Genomic DNA, 25,520 nt, shown 5'->3' with positions numbered 1-25,520 from the left:
AACAAATACAAATATTTAAATACTTATAAAGACAGCATAAAAATTTCAGAGACTAAAACCAGCTGATGAACTGCTAATGCTCCCACCATCACACCTACAGCAATCCTACCTAAACTAGCTATTTTATCCACATTAGGATAAATCGTACACAAAAGGCTAAAGGAAGTTATATAAAAATGAGCTGAGATGAAAGACAAATAGACTTGCCACAGACAACTAATGCTAAATGAAACCAGAAAATTAAGATTAGAGTTACCTCTATAGGAGTGAATGCACAAACACACAGAGAGCACGAAGAGCGTGATGAGTAGGATCTTCATGGACATTCTGAACAACTGACAGATCAGCCTGCAACTACACAAACTCATAGATACTTCAATATTTATTGGCAAGACTGGATGACGTGCATCTCTATGTATTATTCAGTGTGCTGAGTGTGTGTTTGTCTGTGTGGTCATGGTTCAATCACACCTCCGCCCCCCTGCCCCCCAGGCTGGAGAATCTTTTTAGTCTTTCAAACCACCATCTCAGTTATATTCTCAGAAGTAGACTAGCACATCTGGGTAAACATACACATGACGTGTGAGGGTTGATGATACCTGTTTTAATTTTTCGCAAGAGACGAATTCAGCAGATGATTTTTGTTTTCCATCCTGACTGGACTTTAGAGTACTTTTTTTTTAGATTACCTCCTCTAATTGTATCTTTACAAGTTAAATGTGACTCATTCTGTGCCTCAACGAATGCTCTTCATCCCTTTACATCATCAAATGCCTTCTTTTTACAGTGTGATGAACTGACCCTAAAAACTAAAAAGAAGAAATAAAACATTTATATTCAAGAAATTCCAGCTCTGGTTATTTATTAATTTATTTTATGCAAACAGGTTTCCTGCACAGTCACACAGGAAATGACATGTTACAGCAAATGTTCACCCACAAGACTTGCTGGTATTTCCTTTTGTTTTAAATTTTACACTAAGGGTAAAGTGTTATTAGTAGAGTCACTGTTTTTTGTTTTGTTTTCTTATTTTATTTTATTTTATTTATTTATTTAATTTATTTTATTTTATTTTTGACACTCAGGTTTTTTTGGGGTTTTCTTTCTGTAAAATGTAATTGTTCTGAAAGTACTGAGAAACCAAATCAAAATTATCTATAAATCCAGATGCTGTAATAGTATGCTCATCTTTTTGTGTGTTAAATAAACTTTAAAATTAAGTAACTGATGGTGTTCTTTTGGAAACATTTTCTTTTCTAATTAATTAATGCAATAATGTAAGTCAGCCTGACAAAATTAAGTGGTTGAATGAGAGATGTCTTCTAAAGGCCCTATCACCCCTACAAAAAGTGCAAAATGGTTTAATCCTCAACTGCTCCCATGATTCAACTGAATTAAGTAGGCTACATTCTAAGAAAATGTCTAAAAATAGGGCCAAATGTACCATAAAAATGTGAAGGAATTTTCCTTTAGCAACTTTTACCAGTAGTTTAACTGTGTTTGTTTAATTCACACATTGCATCTTGGAAACAAGAACACTTCTCAAAACTTAAACATATCAAGTGTCAAGTCAAGTGTTCTGGAGTCACCTAAGATTCATTTTCTACTTTTAAGTTTCACAATTTTGTTTGGTGCAGCTTTAGTATCCTGATATATTTCTCTCACATTTCTCCAGACCAACAGTAGCCTATCCCAGGAGAGAGTCAGGATACACCCTGGACTGGCTGCCAGTCCATCACAGTTGCTGGAGAGTAATCCAGTCAAATTTTGTCCAAACATCATGTCAAACACTTCTGATAAAATCCATAATTAACTGGCTTAGAGTGAAAAGACAGCTTGCTTACTACAACGGACCACATTAAGACAAATATTTTTCACAAGCCTCGAGAATAAAGTTGTAATATTACAAGAATAAATTTGTTTTTTCTGAGGAAAAAGTCCCAAAATTATGAGAAAAAAGTTTAAATAAATAAATATTTTCACCAGTTCTTTTAGAAGAGAAATGTTGTTAAAATGGGGGCATTTCATGAAGTTGTACTTCAGCGCAGGTTTCACAAACCAGGAGATACTTAATCTTTTGGGACATCAGCACCACATTATCATTAGTAACAAGACTTGAAAAGAATCTGCAAGAAAATGAATCTATTCCACAGAAAGAATCAGGTGTTCTTGGAGGAAATTGCTGCTTTTGTGGAGAGAGAAATGGCTGGAACTGGTAAATTTACAGCTTTATTTACAACTTTAAATATTGCAACTTTTTTCTTGTAAAATGATGACTTTATTCTTCAGCTTGTGAAAAAATATTTTCCTTTATGTGGTCCTAAAACTCTGTTGAAGGCTTACTCATGAATCATGTGCTTTTAATAGACAGAAATGCAAAGAAGTCATTCTGACTCAGCTTTATCAGAAGAAAGCAACAAGCATGATACTGGAAGTTAGTTATTAGTAGTTAGTCAGTAATATGGTGTCTTTTTCAACTTCTATGTGTTTTCCACCACAGAGATTATAGAGGAGATTACATACACAATTTTCATCTTAATTATTTAAATTAATATCAAATCTACAGCCTCCTCCATTATCTGCTCCTAAAGTGGCAAAAAGTCTTCATGTAATCTGTTCACACCAAACATAAGTGAGAAGTTCACATTGCCAAACATGGCCTTCTTTGGTATCTGTGGGCTACAGAAAAGGTTAGTATAAGTACGGCCACATGCTGAGACAAAAATGCAGACATAATGGTGACATATAAGGTTGCGCAAATGGGAGTAATTACACAAGGTGAGTTGCACATTTTTTCCAGCACAAAATTGTATCAAGTCTAAGTCAACTAAAAAAGGAAAAACAAAAATACTTTTTAGGATCAGATAAAGAAGCTGTACAAAAACTCTGAAGGAACAAAAGTGGTTTGACAATGCTTTGCTAAATCCAGCACTTGAGTGTATTTGTAGGTGTAGTGTTATGATGCATTTGAGCCTCTTAAATTCTTCAAATAATCTGACACCTTAATAGGTGTCAACAAGTCATGTCATGGTTCAGCAGGTAAAGCAGCCAATGAATCTTCTTTACTTTGTTAAATATAATAAAACCAGTGTTTAAAAATATATCAGTGTAGCCATATTGCATCAGTTAGTGATGATCATTTAATTTGCAACTTTTAATGACTTGTGAAAATAAATTGTCTATATTAAAATATTCTGAGGCAAAGTGAAAAATGATTTCTGTGTTCCAATGAATCAAATGCTGGAATAGCCAGTCTGGTAGAATGAATAGTTACCTTCTCATTTGTTAACTCACCACTCAGTTACTAGTGCATGCTTATCATTAATCGGATCACTAACAGGGTTCAGGATTGTTGTTGTGACTATGCTCAACGCAGGACTGTTGAGCAACTACAGTCAGATCAGTCAAGAACAGACCACACATCTCCCAGAAATCTAGTGTCCTCAATTCCCAAACTATTAAAAGAAGAGGAGGTGCTACGTAGTGTTAAACATGGCACCCCCTTCTATTTTTTTTAGATAAATTGCTGCCATTAAATTTAAAGCGAACTTATATGCTTTCAACACTTGACGTGTTTTCTATGTTCTGTTGTGAATAGGATGTTAATGTTTATGAGATTTGTCTATCATTTTTGGAATTGTGGTCATAGGAGCCATAGTTACAATTGCAGTCAGATGGAGCCAGTTTTAAAGATGGAGACAAATAGACAAATACCAGATGCAAGGACTGAGAAACATTTATTCCTGATTAAGTATTCAGGTTTATACATCTTCGACTTTATATGTTTACATATTAAGAAATATGTAAACATTTTAAATACACTTGGCAATAAATAAAAGTCTCTATTGTATCATCACAGGTCAATTGGGTTAAAGAAATAAATAATTTCACCTTTAACGGCACTTAAAGAAACTAAACACTTCATAAAATAATAATTTAAAATAATTTAACATCAAATTCTGGTAGCACTGTTGAGGCATAGTCGTAAACCCTATTAAAAACGTTGCTGCCTGTTTCAGGCCTACTCGCTACTCGTGGAGGGAGTAGAGTAAGAGGAGGAGGAAGGAAGAAGGTTGGATGATGAAGGAATGGAGGCAGTGGATGTTATGATGGAGAGGAGGGAGACGGGAGACGATGTAACTGCAGACGGAACAGTTGAATGAGCATTTGCCTTCCTATAGAAATGAAAAAAGACAAGACATTAATTGTGGAATTAAAGGATTGATTAAAAAAAAATGTGAAAAAGATTACTGAAAAAATAAAAGCTGACATGATATTAAAACTAACATTAATTCCATAATTTTGCTGCGAACCCAGGGAGCGGTCAGCTGGCTGCAGTAAAGTCCGGTCTTTGTCTGAAAGCTGCAGAAATAATAAACAATTTGACAGTTAGAACATTAGAAACAACTTTTATTTTAATACAGGCTAGACTGAGGTAGTGTGAAATTAACAGGTTGATAGATTTAAACATTGGTTTTGCACAACCAGCCAAATTTAAAACCATTTTCACCAATATTAAATTCTGAATTCATGCTGTCTTCTCACAACCTTAACGTTTTCAAGATGGTTTTTGGCTTTAGCATTACCAAATCATGGATGTTAACCCTATTTCAGCACATAATGTATATTAAAAATAGCTTTTGTTACTTACATGACTGCTTTAACACATGGAGGATTGGCCCTCTGCACCAAGTATCCCATGATCGGTTCTGTGATCTCAACATTGGTAACTTTCGTACAACAAGAGGCCAGTTTCTCCTCTGCAGATGAACACAAATAACATAAGTTTCAAATATTTATCACTTTAAAAGGAAGAAAAGCCATCAACAAGGCTGCCCACCTAAAGTTTATCTAAAGTTTGAGCTTACCACCTTGTCCAGACTCAGCCACAGCCACCAGGATGACGGCCACCAGCACACTCTTCAACAGGCTTCCGAGGTTTGCCATTTTCACAAATGATAAATGTGATATTAATTACTGGAGAAAGTCTTCTCTGTTGACCTGTCGTCGTCTCCTTTCCTCTCCAGAGAGTTTGATGAACTGAAAGATGTTTGGATTGGATTGCTACTTAAAGTCTGAAAAGCGGAAGGCGTTTCTGTGGTTAGTCATCCTCTTTTCTCCTTCTTTCTCTAAATGTGAATGAATGAGACGCTGAATGTAGGGGAATTCCAAGAAGTGACCGACAACTGTCCACAGGAAGGACTTTCATCATGCCGTTTCGGTCGGAAAAATCAGTTTTTTTTAAATCATTTTATTGTGGGGGTGTAAGGAGTCCCTTAGAAGTCAGAGGTCATTCTAGAGCCTCAATCTTTAGTTATCTGTACATTAGTATCAGATTTATTAAAGAAAAATGCAAATATTCAGTGACAAAGCTTCAGCACTTCATGTTACAGCAGGTGTAAACAAAACAGAGCTAGAAGGAAAAAGCTAATTTAGTTTTATAATTTAAAATAAAGAGCTAATAGATTGTTTTTCAGTGTTGTTTACTTCTCATTTAGTGGAAGTCACACTTGTGACATTAATGTCACAACGTCTTTGTTAGTTACGTGGGATATGTTGTAATTTGTCTGTGTTTCTGCCCAGTGACACACAGACATGTCTCAACACTGACCTCTCAGGTCCAGTCAATGTCCAACATTCAGTATGAAGTTAACCTTTACTGTATATTGTCAGAGTAACAGGAAGTAGGTTGAGTGGATAATTAAAATGTAAAAACATTAAAAGAAATAAATTAGATAGTGTTTGTAACATTGTAATAAGCCTAAATATCAGTATTAATGAGCATCTTTATTTTTCAACATAACCTTTGTTGGCCGTTTCTACCTACCGTTCAGTTCTGTATGTAGATGATCCACACTGCTTTATTATTAAATTATTAAATTTAATAATCCCTGTGACCAGTTGTTATTGTTTTCAGTGCAGCTTTTGCTTAATTTGGCATACTTACACTGCACACCATGCTAAGAAATGCCACATTTTTTTTTAGCTAATAGCTCTTTGAGAACCTCTTTGTTGCTTCAGCAGTATTATTTTATGTCTGTCAAACTGTGCTGTCTCTATAATTTTTCAAAGATCCAACTGTGGAAATTATGTGTTTTGAAGAAGTGCCTAAAGATTCAGTACAGTGCAGTTTTTTATCAAATAATATTTGTTATGATCACAATTTGTCCCCAAAGGAGCACCAGCTATCATCTATAGACTCCAAAAGGACCAACAGACTGTTTCAGACTGTTTTAGTTTCAGTTACTTTTTTTTTTTTTTTCCTATTTTGCCTCTTTGTGTAATCCCACAGTGGCTCTATGATTTTGATTTGAAAGCCAATCTGATGCCACCCTGTTAGTAAAGTCAAAATCAGTTAAAATCTGTGTAAGTGTAAAGATTTGATGGATGAAGATTCCGGTTAAAAATCATGGGAACAAAGTTAAATTTTGTTATATATTGTAAGTCATTCTCAGTGTAAACATAAAGTGCAGATTTTATAGTTTTCCTCAATCTGAACCTCAAACTATATTTAATATCTATCAGTCCTTCTCACCTGCCTTTTTTTTTTTGGCTTTTTACTTGGCTGCTTTAATAAAAAAAAAAAAACTCCCCTCCCTCTTTTAAAAAGCCCATTTCCGTACTTTTTGCAAACAATACCTATAAACCTATTACCACACCTTACTTTTCATATTAATAGTAAAGTATATTAGGCTTCTACATTTATTTATTGGGTTCTTCTCAGATTGATATGTTGTCGCTTTCTGTTATCATTTAATTTGGTTCCTTCTGGGTCCTCTACGATGCTCCTCCGCTAGTGTTTTTGAACCACTGCTTTTCAGGTGCTTGAATAGCTTCACAAAAACACATTTCAGGTTTTAGCAGTTTCAGCCAATCAAATTGCGTAACTGCATGACTGATCATGACTGTTGTCACTACAATTTCAAACATCAGCCAAGCCTACTTTTGAGAATCAACACATTGTTTAGGTGTGAATCCGACCTTCAAGGCTGTTGTCTTGACATTGCAAAATGGTTGTCTGAAAATGTCTCCCATCTAAATTGATCACTGCAACCACATTAAGGAATTTTTATATTGTCTTTTCTTTTCTTTTTTTTTTCTTTGTTTCTTTTTTATGATAATCAATATCATAAAAAGTGTTTGCCTCAGAATATTAGATTAGTCACATATCATCATAATGTTTAATTCCTTCAGATACATCCAGCAACATTACACAAGACCCCGAGTTTAGTAGTATAGAATTACTAAGCCCTCACTCAGTTACTTGGTCCCTAGAAACATTTTAATTTTTTTTTTTTTTTTTTTCAGTCTATTTTTTGTCATTCTAGTTTAAAAAGGAAGCTTTTTCGGGCTTTGTTTTAGTGCATCGGTACAGAGGTAAACATATGCAGCTAAAGCATTGAGAACTGATTTGAGACTCAGCAAGTAAATGCCAGCCTTTAAGACAAAATGAGATGAAGCAGTGAGACAGGAAATGACTTGGTGTTGCAACAGAGTTTAAGCAGAACCATCTATACTGAGAACACTTTCAGTTTGGTGAGTTCTTGTTAGATGTAAATGATACTTAAAGCATATTTTGGCCACACTATTTTCTCTCAGAAACTAAACCGAAAGTTGTGATACTGTGAGGCTGTTAGCCCAGTTTGATACTAATAGTTTGAATCAAGGAGCGGACTGACAAACCAATCTATGTAAGGACGTCTTATTTTAATTAGTATAGTTTCAAAGGAACTGAGGCCGAAGGTCTTAATGACGAGAAACTGTGACTAACACTCTTTTTTAGTCAGCAACTTTCCTTACCAATTTAGTTCAGTGATGGTTTCCATCACTGTCATCACCTCTGTTGAGGGTGTGAAGACTGGGTGCAACATTCCTCAGAGAATTTTGCTGAGAAATAAGCGTTGTGGGGGGGGTCGAGATGTGAAGTGTTAACTCATGTCTGCACAAACTTTCACACAGTATGGAAAACGATGTAAAGCATGTGAATTTCCGTTTTAATTTTATTTTTTTTAATGTTTAACCTAAAGCTTTTTAGCACATATCACTTGAGATAAAATCAGGAAGGAAAGTTTGTGGTTTGGAGCAGAAGGAGAGAGGGAAGCAAAACCGGAGGGAGACATGTAAATCAGCTGATACTTGGTCTACAGATTCTGTTTTAAAAATAAAAATCCGCTGTCTTGTTGCACAAAGTTGTAACAATTGTCTTGTGCGCTTGTTATTAACATACAAAAAGCTTGCACAGTAATAATAATAATAATAATAATGCTAGTGCTTTACATTGTATCCATAATTCATTCACTCCTCAATCATACTTGGTGATGGGAAGCTACTTGTGTAGCCACAGTTGCGCAACCAATCTGCACTTAGGCCTCTCTGACCACCACTGAACATTCATCCACATTCATACACCAGCGATGCCGACACTGGAGGCAAGGAGGGTGAAGTGCCCAAGGACACAATGACAGATGACTGGGGGAATGGGAATCGAAACTTCCGATTATTGGACAACCCGCTCTATCACCTGTGCCACTTCCGCCCAAAGCAAGAAAGTGTCCACATTACTTTTAATGTGCAGCAAAGAAACAAAAGCAGGCTGAGAAAATTATGACCTGTGACATGTGGCCCACAACTACTTTCAGCAGTAGCTGTGGTTGGTATCGATGGTGAGAGGATTGAAATATATCAAACTTCCTTCCTAATTTTATTCATGAGCCTGTTGCAACACATGGGGTGTTTTTCACAGCATTCTCAATGCAGAACTAAAATTTTTCTTTTAACTTTGGACAAATTCCCTCTTAAAAATAGATATTTTGGGAAAAAACTTAAGATTTAACTTTCTTTCTCAACCCATTGCAGAGACAGAAGCAAGACGCTGATGACATGGGAAGTGCTGCATTGGCTAAATAGTTTTCTTGTAAATAATGGGGATCAAAATTGGTATAAAGCACATGTGTCAAACTCCGGTCCTCGAGGGCCAATATCCTGCAGGTTTTCATTGTTTCCCTGATCTAACACACCTGACTGACATTAATGGGTTATTGTGAAGAAGTTGACAAAAAGCTGTTGGATCCATTTGATTTTATTCAGGTGTGTTAAATCAGGGAAACAATGAAAACCTGCAGGAATGCCGGCCCTGAAGGATGACTGCAACATATTGACATGAGCAGCATTGAAAGGTAGTAGAACCTTGTTCTATTGTAGTTTCAAAAGCTCACTCATATAGCCTGTATTCAGCCTGTATTTAACTCACTTGGTTAAATACAGGCTGAAATACAATATTCTGCAAACATTTTTATTCATTATTGTGTGCAAAAACTTTCTTGTGTGTGTCAGGCAGATATCCTGTTAATTTTTCATCTGAAACCAATTTTATTAGTAGTAAAACTGTAGAAAGCAGTAGGGTGGTAACATTAAGACTAGAGCAGACATCATGTCAATTGTCAACTAGGATGTACTAAACATCTTCTGGAAAAAACAAAAAACAAAAAACACATACACAAAACAGACAGATGTTCACCTATACTTCAGACTTCCTGACATTCTCAGTTTTGTGATTAGGGGTCTTTAGAGGTACTTAGAAGAAGAGGGCCACCCCTGCTCTGACAGAAATTGATAGCTTGCTTGACTGTCATGGAACCACAACTAAAAACAGTTTTGATTGACACTGCCTCATCATATGTATGAATAGATGTATCAAACAATAATCCTGAGAGGGACATATAAGGCAGGATGGATTATAAGCATCTAAAGGAACTGTAAGACAACTGGCCATTTATCAGGACTCCAAGGTTTCTTGCAACTTTAGTTGGGTAGATAATTGAAGAGACTAGCCATAGAGACATTTATTTGAGGATGCGCATCAGCTCGGGCCTGGCTATGTATACTGTGTCAGCACTTTGCATGATGAAAGGATGTAGCATTGTGTTATACAGCATGTGTTGCAGTAACACATATAACTTCTTTTCCTGTTAGAAAGACTCTATTCACACTTTTAGCATCATAGCTTGTGGTTTACCACACGTGCAGAGAGCTGATGTGAAAAAAAGAATCTGTGAGATTCCCGGTGAGAGTAGTTCAGTGTTGTTTAAACACATTTGCTAAATTTTTTTTTTAAAAAAGCCTTTTTTCAGAGAAAAAGACCCCGAAGTCCAATTGAAGGATGTCCAAGATGCATTCTAGACTACCCGGGCATCAAATAAAACTTGCTAAATCTAATAATGAAGATGAATTGTTCATGCTGGGCAAAGGCCCTGTATGGTGAAATATGGAGTTTCTGTTTAGAAAATAAGGGGCCATGTGGGGTTTGATGTTTTATAAAGTGCCACTTGGATATATGCACTGGGGAGGATAAGTAAAATATCACTGACCTTTTCAATTTGGAAAATAAGAACTGGCTGATACTTTTACTGCATTGTCTCATTCAAAGAGAATGACACAATATATTTAAAAGCTGAAATACACAGGTGGATTCTGCCTGTTAATCACTTAGATTTTTGATGCCTTTAAACATTACATTACATAGACCAGTTTTCATAAACCTCTTCTGACCATTGGTTGCTTCCTTCAGGCTAAGAGCAGGTCACTGTTTAAAGTGAAGGAGCTCTAGTGTCAAGATTAGGTCATTTCTTTTACTGTGGCTTCCACAGTTGTTTGTACTTAGTACCAATCTACTGAGGTGAGATGTGTAGAGGAAATTTCTTTATTTACCACTTGATCCACGTTATCTCCTACGGCCTGGTTATGAGTTCTCAGTAGTAAGTTAAAGGCCCAGATTACACTTGGAGACATTTGAACACAGTGATAAATCTGGAAGATTTTTAGCTAATCAATAAAAAACAAACAAGGAAAAATCTACAATATCAGCTGTTAAAGATTCAGCAGGTAATATTATGCATGACCCAGATGCAATAAACAGCATCTTTAGAGATTTCTATAAAACTCTGTATACATCACAAATTGATCCATCAGACAACGATATCCATCAGTTTCTTAACAATGTACATCTTCCAGGATTACCGCAGGAGCAAGTCACAGCCTTAGATTCTCCCCTCACAGTGGAGGAGCTAAATGGAGCCCTTAAACATATGCCCTGTAAAAAAGCCCCAGGTCCGGAAGACTTCCCAGCAGAGTTCTATAAAGAATTCTGGTCAGCACTGGCCCCTATATTTTTCATAATGGTGACACAAATAAAGGAAAATGGTTACTTACCCCCAAAAATAAACTCTGCCACCATTACTGTACTATTAAAACCAGGTAAAGACCCCACATTACCATCTAGCTACAGACCTATATCACTGGTCTAAGAGCACCGTTCTACCCATCAACTGTGGCTTTCAAAATCAACCCAGCAGCACATTGCAATCAGGTAACATTAGATACCTAGGTGTAAATATTCAATCCAGGAACTAACAAAGCTTAATCACATTCACCTCCTTAAGACTATAGAAGATGATCATGCTCGCTGGAAATCTCTACCCCCCGTTTCATTTATGGGGAGAGTTGCCACTATAAAAATGATGGTTCTACCCAAAATCAACTACTCGTTCTACTACTCATAATATTCTTATGCAACCTTCCTTCACCTGTTTTAAATCGCTAGAATCACACATCTCCCAATTTCTCTGGAAGAATAAACCTCCCCGGATTAGTTTAAAAGCTTTACAGAAGCCTAAAGATAGGGGAGGATTAGACTTACCTAACTTTCAACATTACTTCTTACCTCATAAGTTGCAATATGTCAATGGCTTAAACCTAGTCCAGCAGATGACCTGTGGATATAGAACAAACATTTTGTGATATTTCTAATCTTCCTTTGTTCAGTTTAAGTATGAAAAAGCTAAGTGCTTCAAAAGTGTCAACATCAGCACTTCTCTGACAGCCTGGTGGGAATTTTTTTAAAAGAACCAACTCCTCAATAATACCATGTAAACTCACACCCATCTGGAACAACCCTGATATTCTACTAAACAGAGATATTATAAATTTTAACCAATGGATTAACAAAGGAATTAAATATTTTGATCAAATTATCCATAACAGAAACATTTTATCTTTTAATACACTCTCATCACAATATGGGATTTACAGCAATAGAGTCTTAGAATATCAACAACTCAAAAACATAATACACACAAAATTCACCAAACAGACCTGGACCTTCCTCCAATGGTAGCAAATTTTATGGACTTCTATTCTCCAAAGTTACTCTCAAAAATATACAGATCAATGTCAAAAATAGATGATTCAATTTCCCTACCTACTTCAAAATGGGAAATAGATTTATCCATCAATCCTAGTCAACCATTTTGGCTATAAATATGTCTTAATACCTTTTAATATGACAGATAGCCCAAATTTACCACTCATACAATACTTCATAGAACGCATTACACAGGATAATGGATGTTTAAGATGGGTCTTAATCACTCAGATATCTGCACTCAGTGCACAAGTAACACAGCAGATGATTACTTACACGTTTTATGGCTCTGTGCACCTGTCCACAAGTTCTGGAACAAGGTTTGTGAGGATTTATTAACATAGGTTAGATGTAACATTCCTGCATGTCCTAAACTTTGTTTACTGAGTGACCTAAGTGACATCAACATGGACACTAACAAAGCACACATGATCCTCACAGTCTTTTGTATTGCAAAGAAAACTATTCTAGTGAACTGGAAGTCCAAAAACCATCTAAGTATTAATCAGGACAGAAACCTCCTGTTGGATCACATCAGTCTAGAGATCACATGTGCATCCATTAAACACCACTTAGCTACCTCTTAGTCTCCCTGGACCCCACTGATTAGTCACATCATGTAGTGAGAAGGGGTACTGGGGTCTTGTCGTTCCTTGGGGGGGGGGGGGTCTATCTGCCCTGGTGGTTTCTCTGGGTCAGTGGTCGGGTGGGTCATTATGTGGGGGGCTGTGTGTCTGACTGGATCCAGGGCCTTGGTGGCAGTTCACACATTTCAAAATGAACTAGTTCAGTTCATAGTTGATAATTCAAATTGTTTTTAACTAAGTTCACAGTTCTAAAAATGAACTAGTTCAATTTTTTTCCCAATATGTTGCTGCGAGCTATTACCCTCAGAAAACTGGCATTTTCCTATTGTTGCCACCCATTCAGTTTGTTGGGAGGGGGGGAAACCTGGGGACATGTTCTTGTCCCTGGGGTACCTAGCCTTGGTATTGGATTGGAGTGGCCCACGGTGGTCTTACCTGGGGTGGGCGGGCTCCGTGAAGTTCTTGGACAGGGCTCTACTGGGGGGGATGTGTGGCCCTTGGATCTGTGGGGTGCCTGCTCTCTGTGCAGCCCTCACCACATCACCCGGTGCCCGCTGGGCCTGCTCACAGGCTGCCCGGTGCCCCTGCCCCGTCACTCTAAGGGGCTCCGGTCTGGGGGCCCCTCTGCTCTGGGCTGAGTGGGGCTGCTGGTCTCTTTGCTTTGGCTGTCCTGAGTTTTGTGCTCTGTGGACCTACCGGGCCTTTGGGGCCTCGGGCTCCCCCCTGTCTCCCCCTGATGCTTCTGTGTGCAGTGTGGTCACGGCCCCCTTGCAAGCACACATTTCATCCTTGTTGCATGGTTACACATGCACGTTCACACGTGCATGAGCACAAACATTCTCCTCTCTCCATCCACTTCAGACTAGATGTTGCTGATGGTTGTGTGTTGGTACGTTTCTCTTCAGGTACGTTTGATGACTGTTGTACTTTTGTCATCATTATCCTTTGTTCTTTATTTATTGTGTAGTACTGTGGTAGTTTATATTGCTTTTGTGAATACTGATGTAATTTAGACAGCCTAGACAACTTTTATTTCCACATTTCAATTCTGTCCTTTTCTCTCTCTCTTTTTTTCTTTCTTTCTCTCTTCCTCTATCTCCCTGTCAGGTTTGGCATTGACATATCAAGACTAAAGAAAATAAGATTAAAATAAAAATATTCCAAACATCAAGGGCAGCCATTCATATAACATGTCTCCATTGGTAGATCAAATCTGTTTGGCAAAATATGGCACACAGACCGCCATTCTGTAAATAAAAAAAAGAAAGAAATGAAAATTTACAACTATTGCGCATAATAATGTGATAGTTTTATTCTAAAAACATGAAAGGTATCACATTATCAGTTTTTATTGTAAAAATTAAGGCTATGTTATAACATGACAAGACAATCAGGCTTTTTTCATTGCTAAGAACAGCTTAATATGACACCAATCCTCCTGCGTCAGCAACCCCAAAACCTTCTATTCAACTAATCTTGTAATGAGTTTGCTTCTTTCTTTACTGACAAAATTCAGAAAATCAGGCAGTCAGTCAGTGCTACAAAGCCAGGGGACATACTGTATGTCATAGACATAAACACCATGACACACTTTTCTCCAATCAGTCCTAAAAACCTGGATGAGCTCATTTGCTATCTGAAATCCATCACTTACTATCTTGACACCCTGCCAACAGGATTTTTCAAGAATGTTTCAGGATGCATGGCCTCAGATATTTTACAGTTTGTAAACATGTCTTTGCTTTCAGGTGACTTTCCTCAGACCCTAAAAACAGCCACCATCAAGCCACTACTGAAAAAGAAAAACTTAGATTTGTCACTCAATATTAAACCTCCCCTGTCTTGGTAAGATTATAGGAAAAGCATGCCTTCCAACACAACTTCCTGACACTAAATTACTGTTTTGATGTCTACCAGTCAGGTTTTCAGCCAGACCACAGCACTGAGACGGCTCCACTTAGGGTATTACATGATATCAGCTTGAGCACAAATAGCAGAAACATTTCAGTCCTGGTACTACTGGATCTCAGTGCTGCATATGAGGCAGTCGTCCAGAGCATCTTACTAGACTGCCTGAAAAACTGGGACTTTCTGACTCTGCAATTAATTGGTTTGAGTCCTATTTAAAAGACGGGGACTTTGTGTCTATAAGTAACTATAAATCTGAATGCACTAAAATAACCTGTGGAGTTCCCCAAGGCTCCATCTTGGGCCAGCTACTCTCCAACATCTAGATGCTGCGAATTGCTCAGATTATGAAAAACAACAAAATGAGTTACCATAACAGTGCCAGTGGCACACAAATCTACACAACCATCTCACCAGGAGACTATAGTCCAATCCTAACACTAATCAGTTGCATTAATCAAATTGAAGATTGGATGTGCCAGAACTTCCTTCAATTAAATGAAGACAAAACTAAAATAATAGTTTTTGGAGACAAGGAAGAAAGATTACAAATCAGCAGATTCAAACAAGTAAGTTCAAAACCAACAGCACAGCCAGAAATCTGAGAATTGTCATGGACTCAGACCTGAATTTTAGCAGTTACATTAGGACAGTTGTTAAATCAGCCTTTTATCACTGAAAGAACATAACGAGGATTAAAGGACTGATGACTCAGCAGGATTTAGAAAAATTTGTCCATGCATTTATCTTTAGTAGACAGGACTACTGCAATAATCCTCACACTGGAACTTCAATTTCTTGCATTTTATCTATTTTAGTTGAGCTTTTTCTATTTTTATTTAATTCCTTTCATTTATTTCTAAAGTTTATTTTTAATGACCGTTTTAATGCTTTTTCTTTGCCCTGCTGTAATGCTTTAAATGTTTTATGTAAAACACTTTGAATTGTCATGTACTTGAAATGTACACAAATTCTAATAAACTTGCCATGCCTAAAAAATGTGAAACATAAACCATAATATTGTTTTAGTCTTTGATTGAGGGAACTGTGCATGCAGAGTCAGTACAATACAGTACAACAACACTATCACGGTACAATGTAATGAGGTCCCTGTTTTTTTATTAGGGTGACAGCTTCCATTAGCTTCAGACTGTGATGGAGAATAAAAGTTGTCCAACTAAATCTTGACTTTCAAGCTTGTAGATTTATTTATTTATTTGTATTAAAGTGTAAATTTCCATTTAAATTTCCATGTTTCACTAAGTTACTGAACCTATTTCTTTTTTTCCCCTGAAAATATATAGAGAAACTAGGTTGAAGACTTTTGTACAGTACTTTAAACTAAAAAAGATCTGGAGTTTCTGAGAAATTTCTTTTGACGGTGGAAAATATTTGACTTTCTGGTTTCCACATAACAGGAAAGATAATGATTTCCTTCCTTTTTACTATTAGTTTGCTTTTCAGTTGAATACTTTAAAAAAAAAGGAACTTATGATTCAAAAAAAGTTAAAGTATCGGAAGCGTGTCAAGGTCATGTGCTGGACTCATCATGACTCTTTGCCAGATTATATCAGCATTCAGCATGTTTTGAAGGAGATGTCATGGTCATCTGTGTTTGAAAGGATGTGATCAAATATTGGTCAGTTTCTTCTTGAGTGTTCAGCAGCAACCGGCAGTTGGGAAACACTGTCTGTGCAAAAAGCTGCTAGATGTGGTTAACATGATCAGCAGATGAGTTTCCTGTGCTGCGCTGAATATATCAGAATGTGTCACATCATAGAAGCACTGCAGGCTAAAAGAATGGCTCCTTCACAGACCGGTAATGTCACTGAATGCATAACTCACTCTGCAGCAAGAGAAAGAGTCATTTGGCTATAAAACCTCCCAAAATGTGTCTCGTAGCTCTTATCAACAGAACTTTATCAGTTTGCTAATTTACAGTGGAAATAACTGTGTGGACAATCAAGACTATTCAAACCACTAAGTTATTAAAGCCGTTTCAGTAAATTAAATCAATAGAAAATTCAACTGAATAGAGTCTGGGCTTTAATTGCTTTGTCAGACTATTTTCAGTGCCAAGAATAAAATCCCAGAGCGAGGTGGATTTATTCCCAGATTACATTACATATGAGAACAGAGATCATGTAAGCTACAATGTGGAAAATTTGTTAAGATGACACTTTCAGTCATTGTGGGTTACACATGTTTTCTCATGATACTCAACTCGTTTCTGATGCTGTTAATGAACATGTTGTGTTGAATTTAAGCTCTTATGTTCACACCTACTTCTTTTCTTCCAAATTACAAAAAAAGTGGGAGACAAATGATAATAATCAGACTAAAACAGTCACAACCACACCTGAATCTTTGAGTGCTGATGTTGTTAGCTTTTTTTCTGAGCAGACAGAATTTCTTGTCATGGATTTCTAAGGGTCTTTAGGTACATTTTTGTTTTATTGACAATTACAGGTCCTTAATCAGTTTTTGGCAGGCAAAAACCATAATTCTGAGGCCTAATTCCATCTTAAAGGGTTTTAAAGTGGATGTAAGGAACTAGGTGGCCAGTAATCTGTAAAATATGTCTTACCTGAATAATCTGTAGCCATTTCAAGGAATATGTTTTGTTTTATTGACAATAACAGGCCCCTAATCAATTTTTGGCAAGCAAAAACCATTATTCTGAGGCCTAATTCCACCTTAAAGGGTTTTGGAGTGAAGGTAAGGAACTATAGTAGGCTAGTAATCTGTAAAATATGTCTTACCTGAATAAATTAGCTATTTCAAGGTACATTTGTTTGTTTTATTGACAATTATGGCCCACGATCAGCCTTTCGTAAGTTAAAACAATTATTCTAAGGCCAAATTCCACTTAAAAGGGTAAGAGGGTGGGTGTAAGGTACTACTTGGCCAGTAATCTGCACGGTATAACTCTTGAATTAAATCAGACCACTTTAATGTTCATTCTGCATTTTATTAACAAGAAATATACTCTAATGAATAAATAAGTCATGAACATCAGTGGAAAATAAAATATGTAAACCATTACACAAATCATATACTTATTGGACTTTAAACATTTTAAATAAACAAGCATAAGGCAAACACGTGAAACCTAAACAGTGAAGCAACAACATGCCTGAATATTGTTTCTGACTACAGCACCGCAGTTGTAGCCTAATTAATTCGTTAAAGTCCTTGCAAAAGCATACTCTCTTTAATTTTGAAATACCGTCACTTGCATTCGTGTGCTATGTCGGTTTTATACAGAGAGGAACAGCCGCAGACACCACAGAAAGAAACTGAGCGACTCCACGCACAACACAATGTGCAAAACAGTATTACATCTTTTACATTTTCGCATACAAATTTACATCTACTGCAACACTTTTACATTGTCACGATGCACATTTACATCATAGAACCTATATGTACATTTACAAAACAAAAGTACAATATCAAACACTTTTACCAACGACAAAGCAACTTTACATTTAGCCTACATGAAACACTTTTACAAGTTTACCGAAATACAGTTCCAAAGATAGATGTTTCACCAAAATCTGTGACACATTAAATCTGGCTGCAGGGTGACCTCTGCACGTACGTCTTAGAAGACGAGAAAGGTCTTGAAAACACTTTTATTTAAGTCGGAGTGCCTTATAATGCAGGTACAGTAAAGTAACACATTCTGATAGCAATCAGAAATGTGTGTTCAAGACTGCGTGTGTTCTAAGACGTAGATAAATGTACACTATCGCCCCCGTGTGGCCACAGATTCTGATGGGTAACAGATTTTGGTGAAGCACCTATCTTTGGAACTGTGTTTTGGTAAACTTGTAAAATTGTTTCACGTAAATGTGAAGTTGCTTTGTCGTTGGTAAAAGTGTTTTGGCATTGTACTTTCGTTTTGTAAATGTAAATATGGTATCTATTATATAAATGTGCATTGTGACAATGTAAAAGTGTTGCAGTAGATGTTGTTAGAGCTCAAATAAATACACTCTATAACTATATTTTTACATTATTTAAAATTGAAAACAGTACAATTTATTTGCATGTTGATTCAAGTGAATTTCCTATTAAATTTCCTGTTCTCATCTTATTTTTACGTTTCTTTTGTTACATTATTAAACACATAAAAAATGCAATGAAAAGCAGTATATTAAGACCCACAGCCAACAAAGTATTTCCCAGCTGTCATTCTACTCTAATAAAAATGTGATTTGATAGTCATAACAAATCAGATAAAATCACCATCACACTGACATGTACAATGATCTACAGAGAAAGTTAAAAGCAACTGAATGTCCACGCTGTAGGGCATACTTGGGTGAATCTACTTTTTTTTATTTTAAGATGCATCCTATTTAAAAACAAGTGAGTCTAGAATTAGTTTTAGGATTTTGATGCACAAACTCTTTAGCATGTACTCAAAACTCATCTGAGCAACATAATCTCATTGCAAGGCTTGTGGTGTGTTATTGTGACTCTTTGTCCCACCCTGCAGGTGGAAACCTGAACTGTTCATTTAGCTCTAGGATGAAAGCCATTTATTATCCAGAAATTCATTTTCAGTTTTTAGGGGCTGTCTGATTCCTCGTGGATGTGCACAGGAGGCAGAAAAACATCATTTGATGCAGTCACTGAAGTACTGAAGTAGTGAAACTTTGAAGGTTAGAACTCTGCATGCATCAAACAGTTATCTGTGTTGGCAGTAATTCATCTCCATAGTGACATTGTCAGTTTTTCTAAATTCTTAAACAGTGTTTTGGTTGTTCACTTGTTCACCATAGTACTCACTAAGTACTCACTAAGGCGGGGGTCTGCAACGTAGCTCTCTGTACCTTCCAAAATGGCTCTTAACACATGGCTAAAAATGCTAAAGAACTAATTAATATTTTTAAATATAATAATAATAATGATACCAGTAATATCTTTTTATTTTGTCTATTTTTATTTTATTTTTTTAATCCAATTTTCCACAAATATCTACATGCCATTGAAGAAAGTCTGTCTATCCTCTTGTTGCAAAAGTGTTATGTTTTTCTTTATTTTAAAACCTAAAAATAGAAATAAAAATGCGGTTCTTAAAAAATGACAACAAATTTCCTGTTGTAGATATTTATCAAAAATGTTTCGTAATATTTGTGGCTCTAAATTAGCTTTATTTAGCTTGGCTGAGGGAGAAATGGCTCTTTAGATTGTAAAAGTTGCAGGCCCCTGCACTAACGGTAGGCAAATGCTGATGCATTTTAGACACCACTAACACACAGTTTTGCTTTGTGTATGCACAAGATAGTTACAGTTATGTGTCACATGAGAAAACATCAGCAGGTTATCTACACAGCAAATACAAAGACATGAAAAGCACAAGTTGCAGCTTCAGCTCTATAATTCAACTATACAATAATCATCAACATATTAATGTTGAATTATTACCCACAGAATGTATGGGGATTTTTTAGTGTTATTTGTTGTAGTTTTTTTTAAGTCAGATAGTAATGAGAAAACATGTCAGGTCTTTATTTCCTCTTTTCTTTTTGTTAACAGTAACTGACTCATTCCACTCTGATTACCACACAACCACAATGACTGGTGGTTTTATACTGGTGCATTGTGCTACTACAGCTTGCATTACTTATATCGAACAACATGTAGCTTCAGAAAGTGAGTCAAAATAAGGTTGTGGTTCTGAAGCAGAAATCAACACACAATGCATCTTTTACATGTTTAACTTTAAAGCTCTGCAATATGGTTCTCTGGACAAGACTATGGTCATTTTTTTATCTACTGTCAAGGTGAACTCAGTTAACACCATAGCTCGTTGCATCTCAAATGCCACCTGCTGTGCAGTCAACAACTGATTTAGAGAGCCCTCTTCCTCTTCTAAAGATGCTCCATGATGGATAGCATCCAGCTGAGTCATCCTGAGAAATCTACAAGCAGCAACCTTTCAACAGCCAATCTGGATAAAATAAAGAAGTTGGAAACAGTGCTTGTTTCTAGATGAAGGTGAGGCTATCAGAATGTGTGTGTGTAAAGTCATTCAAACTCAGGTGAGTTAATATTACAACTAACTAAAGTGCCTTATTGCAGGTACATAACTGCTTATAGGAGTATTAAAAAACATCATAAATTTCCTGTTATAGTACATTTAGAAACCAATAAAAACAAAAGCTGCAATTAATATGCAATTAATATGTGATTAATTGTCAGTTAACTCAGGACACTCGTGTGATTAATTGTGATTAAATATTTTGAATGACTGGCAGCTCTAATATATATATATAAAGAGAGAGAGAGATAAACAAATAAAAAATATGTAAAAAGAGAGAGAGTTGGAAAATATGTACACCTGAGTGTCGTTATTGATTGATACAGATTACAACTGATTACAGTCCCTGTTTACTGCCGCGTGATTTCACATGCTAATTCCAATTAAATACTTTCCATTATATTCAGAAGTTTTTGTGAAAATTAAAAATCGTCAATGGAGATGAATAGAGTGAGACAGGAAACCCAAAACATGTATTTATTTAGGCCACTTCTTATAAGAAAGTTCTTTAGAACCATCAAGATTTAATATTGAGAAGCTATAGAAATGGAAAAATGCAAGGAAGAAACAGTTACAGTCTAAGAAACATAACTTCTGAACAGAGCTTCACCTATCACAGAAAATGATAAACACATCAATTAAAGGAACAAACTGCATATTTTTCTCAAAAGCAGCAAGTTGTAAAACAGGAGAACAGTAGCTGCCTTTCTTCAGCATTTCTGTTACTTGTTATCTTTTTCCTTCGTGTCAAATCTGATCTTTGTAGGCTGAATCAGAGGAGGACACGGGTTTTTCTGTGAAAAGAAAAAGAAAGAGGTAAAAGTGGCCTTAGTGACATGAATGAAATGAATTTGCCTTTACATGTTTGTTCTGCTTTTTGTTGTAAAAATTAGGTTTTTAGCTTGAGTTATTGTTGGTATTGACTATTCTCTGTCCAATAGTTTTTTTTTGTTTGTTTGTTTGTTTTGTTTTGTTTGTTTTTTTTTATTTATGTCATTTATATTTTTTTATGATGGCAATGTTAGCTAGCAACATGGATGTGCTTGAAGTCCTAACAAGGACACAGAGGTTGGGCATGTCACCATAATGAAAAAGATCTACACATGGGACATGGAGCTTTCAACTCTTTCCACTTCAGGGTTGCAGGGAAGCTGGAGCCTATCCCAGCAATTAACAGCTGAAAGGCAGGGTACACCCTGGACAGGTCGACAGTCCATCATAGGTCCGACACAGAGAGACAAATAATAATAATAATGGATTAGATTTATATAGCGCTTTATCAAGGCATTGTGTATTCATTATTCATTCACACACATATTCACACACTGATGGCAGAAGCTGCCATGCAAGGCGCTATAACCACGACCAATCAGGAGCAATTAGGGGTTTGGTGTCTTGCTCAGGGATACCTTGACATGAGCTCTCTGGCTGGGGATCAAACCCGCAACCCTTGGGCTGCAGGACGACCAATCTATCCACTGAGTCATGCCGCCCAAACAACACAAATAACCATTCACACTCACACTCACTCCTATGGGGGAATTTAGAGCAGTGGTTAGTAACCTGTTTTCCTCAGGGACCCCCTTCATGCATATACTAACAAGGTATGGACCCCCTGCCCCACTTGTGCTGAAACCATACTTGGTTTTATGCTTTCAAAAGATTCTCACCATAAATAACGTAGTCCTGTCCTTCGATAAAGATAAAGTTAAATGAATTAAATTAACATTGAGCCTTTCTTTTTTTTTTCTTAAAATAGGCACAATGTGTGGACGTTAATCACAATAGCTCGTAATGTTCAAAGCCTCAGGGACTTTCTGTGCTCTTTGGGGGTCCCGGGTCCTGGACCCCAGTTTGGGAACAACTGATTTAGACCAACTAACCTAACATGCATGTCTTTGGAGGAAGCCAGAGAACCCATGTCACCTTCTTTGATGCTGTAATGTTAATATCACATCACAGTCCAGACCTAGTTTCTAATTATATCTTTTAAGAATCAAGATCAAGAAGATGAAAAGAATGCTGCTGAATTCTTATTATAATGGACTGTTTGTAAACAATACTATGAGAAAACAATGGCATATGTTCTGTCAGAGGCTTCTTTGAGTGGCTTCTACACGCTGCTAACAGACCTCACCCTCCAGAACAATATGATTCACAGTTCATTAATACAAGAATAAAAAAACAAAACAAAACAAAAACTATTGCAACATTTCCCCCTGGGAATATTAATAAAGTAATTTTCATTTCATTTCAAGCTCTATCCTCACCTTTAAGTATTTTCTGAGTTTGGGGTGAGCTGCTGTGACACAAAATATTTTTTTGCTTTCAGTCTCAATCCTAGAATGAAAACAAAAGAAAAAAAATTATACAATCTTAGTTTAAGATTTTATAACATTAAAACCAAGCAACACATTTCAACGATTACCTAGGCTAATATTTCAATTATCTATGTTCAACACACAAGTTCAAATCTTCTTTCTTACCAGTATGCATGGATTTTGCAGCCCATGTTTTCCATTTGCTCAAAGCATTTTGTTATGGGTTCGGCTATGCGAATGTTCCTAGTGCCAGGACAGCAGGATGTTGCTATTGCTTTTTCTGCGTTGAATCACACAAAGAAAGAGATTGTCTCAGTTTTTTTTAGCACCACACTGATGTCTGCAGTCAAATTAAAGATGTTTTTGTTATTTTGTACAAATCATAGGGGAGGTGAAGTCAAAAGAAATAGTTTGGATACAATAACCATTTTTCTCTGTGACATCCTCTCTGCAAAATTTTTGTCTAAACTTAAAATCTTATAGCTGCGTTTTGTTTTTAATTGCATCCTTATTTAAAAATAAGAAGAACAAACTAATGAAAAAGGTTTGGCACTACAACAATCTACAGTCATATAAGATGTCCATAACGTCAGTTATCATACAGTCACAGTGACAAACATGCGTTTTTAATGTTGCAGCTGTCTTACTCAATATTTATAACAATGAAAACTCTCAGGATTAAAGAGCAGTACCTTCTGACTTTGGGATGAGCATCGCAGCAGCAGTGCTGAAGAGCAAAATCCAACAGCTAGTCTTCATCATATTTAAAACCTGGCTGACACCAACACAGGCTTTAGATCTCTGATATGAACAGGTCTGATATCAACTACTGAGCTAAATAAACCCTAATGATGAGTGACCTTAAGAGGTCTAGCTTTACTCAAAAAGAGGAACCTTTGATTATGGGGAGGTCTCTGTATTTAAAGGAGATGACCGTGCACAAAATCAGTGATGAACATTGCTACACAGACAATGCACACTTAATAATGTCCTTATATAAGTTTTGAACCATCCATCAGTTATTTTTTGTAGCAAAAGTAATGATAGAAGTAGTTCTCCAGGCTCATTGATGGGCATTTCTAAGCTCTTCTGTAGGTGTTGGCTGTTTTTTGTTGTGTTCTTTGTTGAGATGATCCCACCCTCCAGGAATGTGCAGGTCTGGAGAGGATTCATCTGTTGTCAATATTTTTCAGTCCTCTTGTTATGTCATTTGACATTAATCAGCCTTTTCTCCATGTTACGCCTATCAAGTAGCGTTATCTTTGGCATTTCCCTTAGATATAATTGATTATAAAAGTAAATGTGACTAACTACCTAAATATGTCTTTAAAACTGGTTCTCTGTTAAGTTGTCTTTTATATGTTGACACACTAGTCCATTCCTGGAATTCATTTATTGCTGAATGATTCAAAGGTCAGTGTTAAGTGCCTGAACAAACAAAATAAGTTTTAACAAAAGGTAGAGGCATATATAATTTCCCTCTTTTTCTTTATTTCTTTTTTTAAGCTGCATGCTGAAATACTGGCAGTAATATGATATATAATCAGCCTTTGGATTTGATAATTTTCTTTTACTGCTCAACTTTTTTTAAAATACAGTATTTGCTGTAGCTACAAAAAGACGAACCATAATATAGGTGGATGAAAGTTTTCAGAAGAGACTAACACACCAACAAGTACTTTTGGGTCATTTTTAAGCATCACTTTGGTTCCTTGATTTCTGGCCGGTGTAATTTGTAAACTAGGACATGATTAGCATTTTAAAATGTTACAAAAGTAATAAATTCCATCGAAAATGATTTTATCAGGAGAACAATGTACAGAACATGACCAAAGACAAATATATCATCATAACACCATTAGACACAGTTTTTCCCACGCCGGGTGGTTTTCTGGGGGGGCTTGGTCCTCCTGGGCGTGGTGCGGGCCCTCTGCCTTAGGTGGGGTGGGGGGTTGTCTCTGGGCTCTTCAGGCCTTGGGCCCTTTGCTCTTGGTGGGCGGCTGCCTATCTTGGCCCACAGGGGGCTCTGGCTGGGGCTCTTGTCTGCCACCCTCTGGGTGGGTCCATGGTCGTCTTCATGGTGGGGTGGCTTGGGTTTGTGCTCCGGGGTTGCTGTCGATTGCCCAGGTCTCTGAGCCGCCCTAGTCTGCCTCTAGCCTCTGTAGAGGCGTGGCCGCATTTGCACGGTCACACTCATCACTCCTCATCTCTGATCACGCCTCATTCCTCATACTCTGCATGCTGACACAGTCACTGAGTTGTCCAGTGGGTGTTGTGTTGTTTTTTGTTTTTTGTTTTTCTGTGAGTGAGTATCTGGTACTTTGGTTGTTGTTGGGATACATTTGTGAAATGTTTTTTACTTTGGTTATTATTTAGGAACTCTTGATTATGGTCAGCTCTATTTTTTGTAGCACCCAAACTCACACTGCTCCACACACTGCTGTCCTGCT

This window comes from Melanotaenia boesemani, chromosome 18, assembly GCF_017639745.1.
Source record: "Melanotaenia boesemani isolate fMelBoe1 chromosome 18, fMelBoe1.pri, whole genome shotgun sequence".
In the NCBI taxonomy this organism is placed as follows: domain Eukaryota; kingdom Metazoa; phylum Chordata; class Actinopteri; order Atheriniformes; family Melanotaeniidae; genus Melanotaenia; species Melanotaenia boesemani.
This window is presented reverse-complemented; position numbering follows the sequence as displayed.